The sequence below is a fragment of the Pseudophryne corroboree genome, unplaced genomic scaffold, assembly GCF_028390025.1.
Source record: "Pseudophryne corroboree isolate aPseCor3 unplaced genomic scaffold, aPseCor3.hap2 scaffold_1409, whole genome shotgun sequence".
NCBI lineage: Eukaryota > Metazoa > Chordata > Amphibia > Anura > Myobatrachidae > Pseudophryne > Pseudophryne corroboree.
The window spans coordinates 61,782-76,357 of record NW_026968035.1 but is presented as its reverse complement, the minus strand read 5'-3'; the positions used below and the strand labels follow the sequence as shown (position 1 = coordinate 76,357).

General features: G+C 46.1%; 1 non-coding gene across 1 annotated transcript; it reads left to right on the top strand.

Moving 5' to 3' along the window:
• Nucleotides 1-14,213: 14,213 nt before the first annotated feature.
• TRNAN-AUU (transfer RNA asparagine (anticodon AUU)) lies at nucleotides 14,214-14,287 on the top strand. Its single transcript has one exon. It is a non-coding gene; the product is annotated as a tRNA-Asn (tRNA).
• Nucleotides 14,288-14,576: the final 289 nt, after the last annotated feature.

Sequence of the window (14,576 nt, the reverse complement as noted above, 5' to 3'; positions counted from 1 at the left end):
GTCTGTGTCAGGTGATGCGCGTGTACATGAGTGTGCGTCAGGTGCTGCGCGTGTACATGAGTGTGCATTAGGTGCTGCGCGTGTACATGAGTGTGCGTCAGGTGCTGCGTGTGTACATGAGTGTGCGTCAGGTGCTGCGCGTGTACATGTGTGTGCGTCAGGTGCTGCGCGTGTACATGTGTGTGCCTCAGGTGCTGCACGTGTCTATGTGTGTGTGAGTAAGGCACTGCGTGTGTATGTGTGTGTCTGATGGTGTGCGTGTATATGCATGTGTCAGGTGCTGCGTGTATATGCATGTGTCAGGTGCTGCGTGTATATGCATGTGTCAGGTGCTGCGTGTATATGCATGTGTCAGGTGCTGCATGTTTATTTTATTGTGTCTGATGGTACGTGTGTGTGTCAGGTGCCGCACGTGTATATGTGTGTGTGTCAGGTGTTGCGCGTGTATGTGTGGGTCAGGTGCTGCATGTATATTTTATTGTGTCTGATGCTACGTGTGTGTGTGTCAGGTGCCGCACGTGTATGTGTGTGTGTCAGGTGTTGCACGTGTATGTGTGGGTCAGGTGCTGCATGTTTATTTTATTGTGTCTGATGCTACGTGTGTGTGTGTGTCAGGTGCCGCACGTGTATGTGTGTGTGTCAGGTGTTGCGCGTGTATGTGTGTGTCAGGTGCCGCGCGTGTATGTGTGTGTCAGGTGCCGTTCCCCTTCTTCCCATCCCAGCTCTCTCTGTAGAATACAGCTCTGCACCCAGAGAGAGGGAAAGACTAGGGGGCTGATCACTGCACTGCTCACTTTTTGGTCATGAGTTCGGCCTCCTGTTTCTTCCAGTGCTGTGTTCCTGCAGCCTAGCCCTCCCTGTTGTGCCAGAGAATCAGCCCTTCCTTCCCCTGACAGAGAGAGAGAGCCCGAGGCAGAGACACTCTTCCCGTAGCTGGCCTACCCCCAGTACTTCAGCACTGGCCATGCGGCAGTCAACAAAGGAGACCAGCAGGGGGTTCTGGCAGCATCAGCTGTGGCCGCAGCTGGATCGGGGAGGCCTGCAGTGTCTGAGGTGGGCAACACTTCCTCCGCCGCTGTCACCTTCCCCTGCCGGAGAGACATACCCTTCCCGCAGCTGGGATACCCCTAGTACCTCAGCGCTGGACAGGCAGAAGTCTATGGAGGGGACCGGCAGGGGTTTCGGGCCGCAGCAGTTGCAGCGGCCGCAGTCAGATCAGGGAGGCCTGCAGGGTCAGAACTGGGCAGCACTTCCACCAACACTGTCACCTCTGTGCTGGGCATGTACACCAGTCCGTACGGACGGAGGTGTCCACAACAGGCAGCAGTATAATGAGTCAGACAAACTCATTACACGCTGCCCACTGTTGCGCCGCATGCCCTCGATGGAGGAAGCCTAGATGCGGTCCCCAGCGGCAGCGAGGGAGAAGGGTGATCACATCACCCTTCAACCCGGCACCTCACAATCAGCTGGGGATCTGCAGTAGCTTCATCTCTCTCTTCCTCTCCCTCTCTGACAGCACAGCAGCCCCTCTGGGTCCCATGTAGCTCTGCCCCCCTGCTCACAGTTCACTCGGCCTCTCCTGATTAAAAAGAAAATAAGAGCCTGACCTGCTGCTCAGATGCGAGGGGACGGGCGGTAGGTCCTCTGTGAGTACACTACACAGTCAAAATTAACTCTGACTCCTCACAACAGTGTGGACTGCAGGCGACGTCAGATGCCAATTTGGGTGTGCTTGCCGCACTACCTGCCCATCAAGCCCAACGTGGCATTTTGTATTAGGAACCCTATAACAGCATTCCGACATCCCTCCCTATGACGCTGCCATCCATACACTGCCGCTCTCATACATCCGTACACCGCCACTCTCATACATCCGCACACTGCCGCTCTCACACAACTGTACACTGTTGCTCTCATACATCCATACACTGCCGCTCTCATACATCCGTACAACCCCGCTCTCATACATCCGTACAACCCCGCTCTCATACATCCGTACAACCCCGCACTCTTACAGCCGCACTCTTACAGCCGTGCTCTTACAGCCGCACACTGCCGCACTCTTACAGCCGCACACCGCCGCACGCATACAGCCGCACACCATCGCACTCATACAGCCGCACACCGACGCAGTTATACAGCCGTACATTGCCGCTCTCATACATCCGCACACTGCCGCTCACATCTATACATACATAGCCTCCATACATCTACACATCCAATCCCCGCGCAAGGGAACACTGAAATCACTATCACTTTTCCCCGGGGTGTGACCACAGCCAGCCACTACTCCGGCCACCTTCTTGTGACACCAAAATGCATCTTACCTATCATCAGGGTGGTGCTGCTGCTGGGGGCAGGTTGCTGCCTCAGTCTCCTAGTTGGTGCTGCGATTGGAGGGGGTACTGCTTCCCTGTGCTGCCACTGTCTCCCGGATCATCGTGCCGCTGGCTGAATTGCAGCTTGACGCTACTGCTGCCGGGAATAACAGCTTCCTGACTGTTGTTGCTGGTGGCTGCCTACTGCTCATTGCCGCCGGAACACTGACCGGCTCGGCAGTGATGCTGGCGGAGGAGTAGTGGCGGTGGGGTGGTGCCTGCTCCCTTCCCTCGAGCATGCCGTAGTGTAAAAAAATAAATAATAGAGAGCATACCAGGGTGAGAGTCTGTATGGATCACAGTGATTACACGGGGCACAGCATAAGGACACCTTGCTGTGAGGGGCTCTGCCCACACAGATTGCTGCACCCTCTCTGATGTCAGCCGCTGCCCTCTCGTTCTCTGGGCGGCCAGTTCCAGTGTGAGGTAGGAGAGGAAGAGAACACACAGGTGTTAGGCGCCGTGGTCCGCGATGTCCTCGCGGCCCGGCGCCTAGCAACTAGGGACGCCGAGCGTGCTAGCCGCCGGCTCCCTAGCAATGCTAGGACGCCGGGCGCGCTGAGCCGCCTGGACCCTAGCAACGGGGACACCACGGACGGACTGCGCTCCCCTTGCAGGGTCAATCAAGTGAACTACACACACACACTTGTCTTCTGGTCGTGCAGCAAGGCAGCTGCACGGCATTGTGCTAATCAGGCTCTGAACTACTGATTGAAGGACTCCCTGCTAAATACCTTCTCAGTGCTTCACACAGACGCTGGTAATAGCTTCCTGCATGCTGCTTTGGTTTGCTGACGTCTGTTCCAGTTCTGCTGTGTCCGGTCATTCCTGTCCTCAGAGTTCCTGAATCTTAGTGTTGTCATCTCTTCCCAAGGAGTCTTCCAGTCCTCATTTACCCGCAACAGTCGCTAGAGGATCTCGTGTGGTTTTCGTGAGTGGCGGCTCTGCCGCGTGCTGCGGCCTAGGCCGCTTTATTTTGTATTCTGTGTTGGTGCATTTGCGGAGGTTTATGCTCCCACACTCCTCTCCGGAACTCGCCGGTGCCGGGTAGAAGAGTGGACAAGTGGGTATTTTGGTTGTCCTTTTCCCTGGCGGTTTTCCGCACATACTCTAGTTTAAAGTTAGTTTTGAGCCCCTGGCTTTGTTGTTTAGTAGAGGGCCCCTTGTTATCACCCTGTCTCGGATTTCTCTTTGTCTCCCATTAAGACCTGAGGGGGCATCGGAGTTGGGCAGACGTAATCCGCCCTTCAAACGCGGCTGCCATGGGCCCAAGCAACCATAGTCTCGCAAGAGATTTCTGACAGCACGGGCGAGACAACGGAGATAGGGCGCCAGGGGCTATTCCCGTTCCCACTCCCTTTCCAAGCATTACGTTCCAGTACTCAGGTCCTTGCTATAAGATATCCCCAGACCAGAGTATTGGAATCATAACAGGAGAGCAGCCCTGATATATAACAGAGGTGGAAGTTCTATAGGCAGCAGAGACGGAGACCAGCCAGCCAGTCTCCCAGTGCCCTGATCACTACATGCCGCCAGCACAGCATTACAGGAGGGTCCTATAGTGCTGCCCTGAGCTAACAGGTGTGTGTACCAGTGTGCTGCGCCCTGGTGTCTCTGAGAGGGGTGAGGTCACCGTGCCGCTTTAGTATATGGCTTTTCCTTAGTACTGTAAGTTACAGCCCTGCACTAGTAGTGGCAACTCTGCCCTATGTGAACCTGTGAGGTTATTTTCCTATTTACAGAATAACCGGGGAGAAGGCGGCCATATTGCGGCTCTCAAGAGAAGGCACTCTAGTACACCCCCTGCTGGCGGCCACTGCGCAGGCGCAACAAATTGAAATGCCCGATCTCTATAATGGGGCATATTTCTCTTAATTAAAAAAAACCTGTAACTTTCTGAAAAACCACAACCCCAAAAGGCACTTCACAGGGACATGCTCTATCTAATAAAACAAACCCCAAGTTATATATATATATATATATATATATATATATATATATATATATATATATATATAATAAGATTTTACTCACCGGTAAATCTATTTCTCGTAGTCCGTAGTGGATGCTGGGACTCCGTAAGGACCATGGGGAATAGCGGCTCCGCAGGAGACTTGGCACAACTAAAGAGAGCTTTAGGACTACCTGGTGTGCACTGGCTCCTCCCCCTATGACCCTCCTCCAGACCTCAGTTAGGATACTGTGCCCGGAAGAGCTGACACTAAGGAAGGATTTTGAATCCCGGGTAAGACTCATACCAGCCACACCAATCACACCATACAACTCGTGATATTATACCCAGTTAACAGTATGACAACAACGGAGCCTCTGCACAGATGGCTCTCAACAATAACCCTTTTGTTAACAATAACTATGTACAAGTACTTGGGATGGGCGCCCAGCATCCACTACGGACTACGAGAAATAGATTTACCGGTGAGTAAAATCTTATTTTCTCTGACGTCCTAAGTGGATGCTGGGACTCCGTAAGGACCATGGGGATTATATCAAAGCTCCCAAACGGGAGGGAGAGTGCGGATGACTCTGCAGCACCGAATGAGCGAACTCTAGGTCTTCCTCAGCCAGGGTGTCAAACTTGTAAAATCTTGCAAATGTGTTTGACCCCGACCAAGTAGCAGCTCGGCAAAGTTGTAAAGCAGAGACCCCTCGGGCAGCCGCCCAAGAAGAGCCCACCTTCCTCGTGGAATGGGCTTTTACTGATCTAGAATGCGGCAGTCCCGCCGCAGAATGACAGTCCTGTACCACAAATCTGAGGTACTCCTGGTGAGGAGAGTAAATGGGGACATGCAGGTAAGCATCCTTGATGTCCAGTGATACCATGTAATCCCCTTCCTCCAGGCTTGAGATAACCGCCCTGAGCGATTCCATCTTGAACTTGAACCGTTTTATATACGTGTTCAAAGATTTAAAATTTAAAATGGGTCTCACCGAACCGTCCGGTTTCGGTACCAAAAACATCGTGGAATAGTAACCCCTTCCTTGTTGAAGGAGGGGTACCTTGACTATCACCTGCTGCAAATACAGCTTGTGAATTTGCCTCTATCACAGCCTCCCTGTCCAAGGGAGATGTTGGCAAGGCAGATTTTAGGAAACGGCGAGGGGGAGACGTCTCGAATTCCAGCTTGAATCCCTGAGACACTACTTGTAGAATCCAGGGATCCACCTGTGAGCAAGCCCACTGATTGCTGAAGCACTTGAGACGGGCCCCCACCGCACCTGGCTCCACCAGTGGAGCCCCAGCGTCATGCTGTGGACTTAGCGGAAGCGGGGGAGGACTTTTGTTCCTGGGAACTGGCTGTATGTATGTATGTGTATATATATATATATATATATATATATATATATATATACACACACACTCATGTATATACATGTATACACAAATACACGTATGTACATGTTTATGTATGTATAATACACTGAGTACATTATATTTATGAATTAATTGCTTCCCGATTCTGCAGCAGCATCATCAGCACCATCAGTGTTACTCACAGTCACTTCACACTGACTGCTGCACAACACATCACTTAATTTCCGGGCCGCCCGCCACCTGGTGAAGAGACATGGGAGATGAAGGACCAGCAGTGCCACGTTGAGCGGAAGTATTGTGAATTAGTTACCCACACACTCCTTGTGACACCTGCTCCCCGTCTGCCCTCCCACCCGCCGCCTGCCATCCGGAACCCGCACTGACAAGTCTCAGCAGAATGTGTCTGCCGGCGGCTCCCAGTCCCCCCTAGAGGAACACTGCCAGTGGTGTGGCAGCCGCGGCACACTAGGACTGAGAGACCGCAGCGGGAGGAAAGCACGGGTGGGCGGGAGGAGAGCATAGGCGGACATCACCACGTCACATTGCAAGGTGACACCAGTCCCCCCAGTGAGGCCGCCGACGAATGCACTCAGCATAGTATTAGCAGCAGGCAGAGGGGGGGCGGGCGCAGCGGTGGTGGGAGGTACGGAAATGAGCTACAGGCTAGGCTCCACCGATCACACACTCAGCGATCACTGTGCCACAGCAAGCGTGGCGTGCAGCGGTGCTGGACATTAGGGAGTGCCTGTGCGCACCAGGCACCCCCTGTACGCACGCCTATGCGCTACCACCCCCCATATGCCACACTACATCACTATGCTATAGCCCTCCCATATGCTGCACTTCATAGTTACACTATACCCCCCATACAACATACTACATCACCACACTACACTACTCACAATAAAATTAAAACATCCCAGTTCCTCATTCTTAATGAGCTCACGTGAGTTCTCTCCCCAACGGAGCTCCAGACCAAGTAACAATGAAGACACCAGCAGCGTGTAGGGGGCAGGCCTGGTCCACTTGTCAGGAGAGAGCAGTCACTGGAGGGTAAGAAGGGGGCGGGGCCTAGTCCTACAGACGGGAGAGAGCACAGACAGGAGAGAGCAAGGTACAGGGGTAGAAGGGGACGGCTGATGTGAAGAAGGGGGCGGGGCCTATTCTTGCATCCTCTCAAAATTCGACTTTTTAAAATTCGACATTTGACAAATTCGACTTTTCTGCAATGGTACAAATGCGGCAATTCAACAAAAGTATATTCAATTGAAGTTTGTAAATTCGACAACAGTGCTTTTAAACAGTAAATTCGTCATTTTCAATCCGCCACACTTTGCAGGCGGAATCTAATAAAAAATAATATTTTTTTGGGGTAATAGCATATCTATTTATATTAGAAGGGATTAGGTACTTGGTTTGTCTTTTTTGGAGGCACAAGTATTATTTATATATTTTTTAAAAGATTATTATTTTTTATTTTTTTTAAATGGAATGTGAAAAACCCGGAAAAGAAAAATTGCGTGGGGTCCCCCCTCCAAAGCATAACCAGCCTCGGGCTCTTCGAGCCGGTCCTGGTTCTAAAAATCCGGGGGAAAAACGGACAGGGGATCCCCCGTATTTTTAAAACCGCATAATGTGTCGGGGGCATTACAGTGTGTGCATATTGTGTCGTGCATTATTGTGTGCGGCATAATGTCTAAGGGCCATTGCAGTATGTGGCATAATGTATACTGGGCATTACTATAAGGAGGAAAAATGACAAATAATGTAAGGGGCATGACTCAGGATTATTTTTCTTTCCTGTGGTGGCCAACGTATGGGCGTGCAGGTTGCAAAACTGGGGTATAAGGTAGTCTTTTCCTGCAATGCCACGCCCCTTTATGCGAAACCACGCCCACTCCAACAAAACCACGCCCCTTTTTTGACGCGCGCGCCTTAGGCGCGCGCATATTTATCCCTTTCTTGCTCCCAATTATGGAGCATGAAGGGGGGGGGGGGGGGGGGCGCCGAAGAATTTTTTGGCTTGGGGGAGAAAAATTTCTAGTTACGCCACTGGATTGGACATATCCAGTGTGATGCGGCTGTAGATGATTTTTGCTGTTTCTAACTTCTACATCAATGAATAAGTTTCAAAATAGAATGCATCAAGAGAACGGTGTTGGTAGTATAAAACTACCTACAGCACCTGGTATTCCCAGGTGGTCTCACATCCAAGAACAAACCAGGCCTAAGATCAGGTGATATTGGGCATATACAGTGTGGTGTGGCTGTAGATGAGCTTAGTGGTTTCTGTTAGAGTTCTTCTACTTCTAACTACTCGTACATAAATGAATAAGCGGACGATTTATTAAACCTGGTGAAATGATAATTTGCATGGTGATAAAGTACCAGCCAATCAGCTCCTAATTGCCATGTCACAGGCTGGGTTTGAAAAATGACAGTTAGGAGCTGACTGGCTGGTACTTTATCACCTTGCACTTTATCAGTTCACCAGGCTTAATAGATCTGCCCCAATGTTTCAAAATGGAATGCATCAAGAGAACGGTGTTGGTATTGTAAAAATACACACAGCTCCTGGTATTTCCTGGTGGTCTCCCATCCAAGTACTAAAACCAGGACCAACACTGCTCAGCTTCCATGATCAGGAGAGATTGGGCAAATCCAGTGTGCTGTGGCTGTAGATGAGCTCGTGGTTTCTGTTAGAGCTCTTCTACTTCTAACTTCTGGTACATAAAAGAATATGTGTAAAAATTAAATGTACAGTACCAAGAAAAGGGTGTTGGTAGTTTAAAAACACCTAAAGAATCTGATAATACATGGATGGGAGACTGCTTGGTAGTAACAAAGTCCAATACTGCTTTGCTTCAAAGATCAAATGAGATTGGGCATATCCAGTGTGGTGTGGCTTTAGATAAGCTTTGTGGTTTCTGTTAGAGCTCTTCTACTTCTAACTACTGGTACATTAATGAATATGTATAAGGTTGTAGTTTATCCAATATCCCTTTACTACCTTACCTCCCCTCCCCTCCCCTCTTTATAGCTTCCTTTGTTCTCTCCTCCTCGTGTGTGCGTTATTTGTTTTCTCATACGTCCTAGAGGATGCTGGGATCACATTAAGAACCATGGGGTATAGACGGGATCCGCAGGAGACATGGGCACTTTAAGACTTTCAAAGGGTGTGAACTGTCTCCTCCCTCTATGCCCCTCCTCCAGACTCCAGTTTTAGAATTGTGCCCAGTGAGACTGGATGCACTACAGGGGAGCTCTACTGAGTTTCTCTGAAAATACTTATGTTAGTTTTTCTTATTTTCAGGGAGGCTGCTGGCAACAGTCTCCCTGCTTCGTGGAACTTAGTGGAGAGAAGTATGACCAACTTCTAGTGAGTTCAATGGCTCTGCTTCTGGCTGACAGGACACCATTAGCTCCTGAGGGTGCTGATCGCTGGGTACGCCTAGATGCCCACTCCCGTAGCCTGCCATCACCCCCTTACAGAGCCAGAAGTCAGAAGACAGGCGAGTAGCAGAAGAACAGAAGACTTCTTCTCCAGTGACGGCATTCTGAGGTACCACGCAGCGAGCGGAATGCTGTGCGCCATGCTTCCACACAAACACAGGCACTGCAGGGTGCAGGGCATGTGGGTGGGTGGGGGGGGGGCACCCTGGGCAGCATAAATTCCTCACAAAAGGCTGGCAAAAGTGGACATTAGTGCCTGGGCACTGTCCTTACCCCGCCAGCGTAATTAATTATTTGTTTCTGAGCGGGACAGAAGCGTGCCATTACAGCGGCGGGGCTTCTTCCTCACCTCACCAGCACATCTATAGAGCGTTACAAGTCTATCACTATAGAGTTTATTATTTCCCAGACTGTGTACTTTTGGCGCTGGGTTGTGAGCTAAAAAATCCTCTCTGTCCCTCTGACAGATTTACTGTAGGTCTATCCCCCATAAGCCGATGTGTCTGTGGGTACTTGGTACATGTGTGTCAACATGTCGGTGGCTGAATGTTTTTCCCAAGAGGAAACTATATTAGGAATGCAGACATATGATGGTGGCCCTGTTGGCACCACCAATAACTGACTGGGTGAAAGTTTCAATAATATCAGAGTGAGGTTGGATAAATCTGTGTCCCAGACACAGACGTAGAGAATAGATGTGATGTTCATGGCTATGCTTCTTTTCCCTCAGGCCCGCAAAAATGTTACTACACACTGATACTGACTCGGATACTGATTCCTATGTCGACCATAATATTTCCTGATTAGATCCAATATTGGCAAGGAGCATTCAGTACATGATTGTGGATATTAAGGACATATTAACATCACTGAGGACCCTGCTGTTTCTGACAAAGGGGTCTATATGTATGTATATATAGATATATAATGAAAGCTGATGTAACGTTCCTCCATCTCTGTTTGAGAAAGTCTGGGCCAGCTCGACAAGATGGTTTCAAATCCCCAAAAGGTTTCCGATTGTTTATTCATTTCCTGCTGCGGACAGAATAAAGTGGGAGTCACCCCCTGTTCTGCACGGGGCCCTGTCACAAATCCAGCGGATCGTATGCAGGAAGCTACATTATTTCTAGTTATGTAACCACGGGTACATTACTTAGACCTGCCATTACATGCGCATGGGTGAGTAGTAGTATTCAAGAATTGGTCGAATACCTTGTCTTCCGATATAGATATCTTGGAGAGATGGGATACTCCTTACGTTGGATCATATCAAGGACACTGCAGCATACTTACGACTGCAAGGGATATAGGACTCTTGAGTTCACGGGCCAATTTCATGGCAGTCTCGGATAGGAGGGCATTGTGGATTCACCAAGGGAATGCTGATGCTGACTCCAAGAAGAAAGGGAGTATCTTCCCTATGAAGGTGAAGCCTTGTTTTCCCTGTGGTGGCCGAGGTCTATTGGTGCAGGGTCAAGAACTGGGGTGTAAGGTAGTCTTTGCCTGCAAGGCTACGCTCATTTTATGGAGACCATACCCATACATTTAAGTGTGGCATATACCTGCGCTTGCTCGCGGGGTGAGAACATCTCCCTAATTGAATTCAGCGATATGAATAGAGGTTGTGCAGCAGCCACAGAAAGGGTTAATCTCTGCAGCTTGTCACTAAATTACATTGTTGCAATTTTAGCTGGGAGCTGCAATAATTACTCTAATACATAACACAGCCAACACTTCTATATTCACACAATATACTGCATGGTGAATATAGCAGTGGGTTGCAGAGAAAAAAAATATGCTGGCAAAAAAATCCAATTGAGTGATTAAACAGCTCTTCATTTTCTGGCTTTATTTTTATGCTAACAAATTTGTTCTCTGAAAAGTGTCCACAAAGCCAAGTATCTGATTAACACCTTTGTAGGGATGGTTTTTCACCTATTACTAAATTAAACTTGCTTCATTGGAAAGGCAGCAAGATGCATCGTCATTTCAATATCTACTGAAATAATACAGGTTGACACCAGGAAACATTAACGCCACTGCATCCTTGCTGCTTTCTCATGTGGAAGTCTGTTTAATGTGAAAACAAGGTGATATCTAATTAGCACACAGGTAAGGAATTAAGAAAATCTTTATTTAAGGGTGAAGATGTTTCTCACAAAATCGTTACCCCAATGCATCATTGAAATTCAAGCTGGAAAGATGATTTTAATATATCACTTGTACATTTTGTATTGCTCTTCTGGTGACAATGTAGTTTGTTTTTGTCAATTACCATTTTAATAATAGGGTAAAGAAAATTAAGTTGATTTTTGAAAGAAAACAATACTGTCAATATACTATTAAACAAATTAAAATGGTAAAAGTTATTGTACTTTAAGTAAAAATAAAAGAGCTAAAATATCAATCCCAATTTTGGATTACTTTAATTAAAAAAAAATGCATATAGCAAAGGATAGTTTCAATCTGCCTACCTCTGGGTTATGGGCCCAGCATGCTTCCATTGCAGTACTCTGCTGCACATGTAAGTGCAAGAGATCCTGAAGCACTCACTCATCATGGGAAAGTACCAATGTGTTTCTTCGTTGGTTGATGGAAGAAACATCTTACAAAAACTCTCCAGATTATTGATTTTTTAATGTTTTTCTAGGAAACGTTCTAGATGTATGCTTATTAGCCTTTGTCAGTATGTACTTTTTGCAAAGTGTCTCTGTGGCGCAATCGGTTAGTGTGTTCGGCTATTAACCAAAAGGTTGGTGGTTCAATCCCACCCAGGGACGTAATTGACCTTGTGATCAGATTTTGGTGATATTTAAGTAGACAAGTCAAAATTTCAAACCCCCTCTTATTGTGTAGGGTACCTGGCCTTCTCTGATGTAATCAGAGTTAGATTTGATTCAGTGATTTTATAAAAAACAGCTAGGAAGCACAATTTAGCAGTGGGTTGCAGAGAAAAAAAATATGCTGGCAGAAAAATCCAATTGAGTGATTAAACAGCTCTTTATTTTCTGGCTTTATTTTTATGCTAACAAATTTGTTCTCTGAAAAGTGTCCACAAAGCCAAGTCTCTGATTAACACCTTTGTAAGGATGGTTTTTCACCTATTACTAAATTAAACTTGCTTCATTGGAAAGGCAGCAAGATGCATCCTCATTTCAATGTCTACTGAAATAATACAGGTTGACACCAGGAAACATTAACGCCACTGCATCCTTGCTGCTTTCTCATGTGGAAGTCTGTTTAATGTGAAAACAAGGTGATATCTAATTAGCACACAGGTAAGGAATTAAGAAAATCTTTATTTAAGGGTGAAGATGTTTCTCACAAAATCGTTGCCCCAATGCATCATTGAAATTCAAGCTGGAAAGATGATTTTAATATATCACTTGTACATTTTGTATTGCTCTTCTGGTGACAATGTAGTTTGTTTTTGTCAATTACCATTTTAATAATAGGGTAAAGAGAATTAAGTGGATTTTTGAAAGAAAACAATACTGTCAATATACTATTAAAACAAATTACAATGGTAAAAGTTATTGTACTTTAAGTAAAAATAAAAGAGCCAAAATATCAATCCCAGTTTTGGATTACTTTAATTAACAAACAAAAAAATGCATATAGCAGAGGATAGTTTCAATCTGCCTACCTCTGGGTTATGGGCCCAGCATGCTTCCATTGCAGTACTCTGCTGCACATGTAAGTGCAAGAGATCCTGAAGCACTCACTCATCATGGGAAAGTACCAATGTGTTTCTTCGTTGGTTGATGGAAGAAACATCTTACAAAAACTCTCCAGATTATTTACTTTTTAAAGTTTTGCTAGGAAACGTTTTAGATGAATGCTTATTAGCCTATGTCAGTATGGACTTTTGCAAAGTGTCTCTGTGGCGCAATCAGTTAGTGTGTACGGCTATTAACCAAAAGGTTGGTGGTTCAATCCCACCCAGGGACGTAATTGACCTTGTTATCAGATTTTGGTGATCTTTAAGTAGACAAGTCAAATTTCATACCCCCTGTTATGGTTTAGGGTACCTGGCCTTCTCTGATGTAATCAGAGTTAGATTTGATTCAGTGATTTTATAAAAACATCTAGGAAGCACAATTTAGCAGTGGGTTGCAGAGAAAAAGAAATATGCTGGCAAAAAAATCAAATTGCGTGATTAAACAGCTCTTAATTTTCTTGCTTTATTTTTAATGCTAACAAATTTGTTCTCTGAAAAGTGTCCACAAAGCCAAGTCTCTGATTAACACCTTTGTAGGGATGGTTTTTCACCGATTACTAAATTAAACTTGCTTCATTGGAAAGGCAGCAAGATGCATCCTCATTTCAATGTCTACTGAAATAATACAGGTTGACACCAGGAAACATTAACGCCACTGCATCCTTGCTGCTTTCTCATGTGGAAGTCTGTTTAATGTGAAAACAAGGTGATATCTAATTAGCACACAGGTAAGGAATTACGAAAATCTTTATTTAAGGGTGAAGATGTTTCTCACAAAATTGTTGCCCCAATGCATCATTGAAATTCAAGCTGGAAAGATGATTTTAATATATCACTTGTACATTTTGTATTGCTCTTCTGGTGACAATGTAGTTTGTTTTTGTCAATTACCATTTTAATAACAGGGTAAAGAAAATTAAGTGGATTTTTGAAAGAAAACTATACTGTCAATATACTATTAAAACAAATTAAAATGGTAAAAGTTATTGTACTTTAAGTAAAAATAAAAGAGCAAAAATATCAATCCCAGTTTTGATTACTTAAATTAACAAAAAAAATGCATATAGCAAAGGATAGTTTCAATCTGCCTACCTCTGGGTTATGGGTCCAGCATGCTTCCATTGCAGTACTCTGCTGCACATGTAAGTGCAAGAGATCCTGAAGCACTCACTCATCATGGGAAAGTACCAATGTGTTTCTTCGTTGGTTGATGGAAGAAACATCTTACAAAAACTCTCCAGATTATTGATTTTTTAATGTTTTTCTAGGAAACGTTCTAGATGTATGCCTATTAGCCTTTGTCAGTATGTACTTTTTGCAAAGTGTCTCTGTGGCACAATCGGTTAGTGTGTTCGGCTATTAACCAAAAGGTTGGTGGTTCAATCCCACCCAGGGACGTAATTAAACTTGTGATCAGATTTTGGTGATATTTAAGTAGACAAGTCAAAATTTCAAACCCCCTGTTATGGTGTAGGGTACCTGGCCTTCTCTGATGTAATCAGAGTTAGATTTGATTCAGTGATTTTATAAAAACAGCTAGGAAGCACAATTTAGCAGTGGGTTGCAGAGAAAAAAAATATGCTGGCAGAAAAATCCAATTGAGTGATTAAACAGCTCTTCATTTTCTGGCTTTATTTTTATGCTAACAAATTTGTTCTCTGAAAAGTGTCCACAAAGCCAAGTCTCT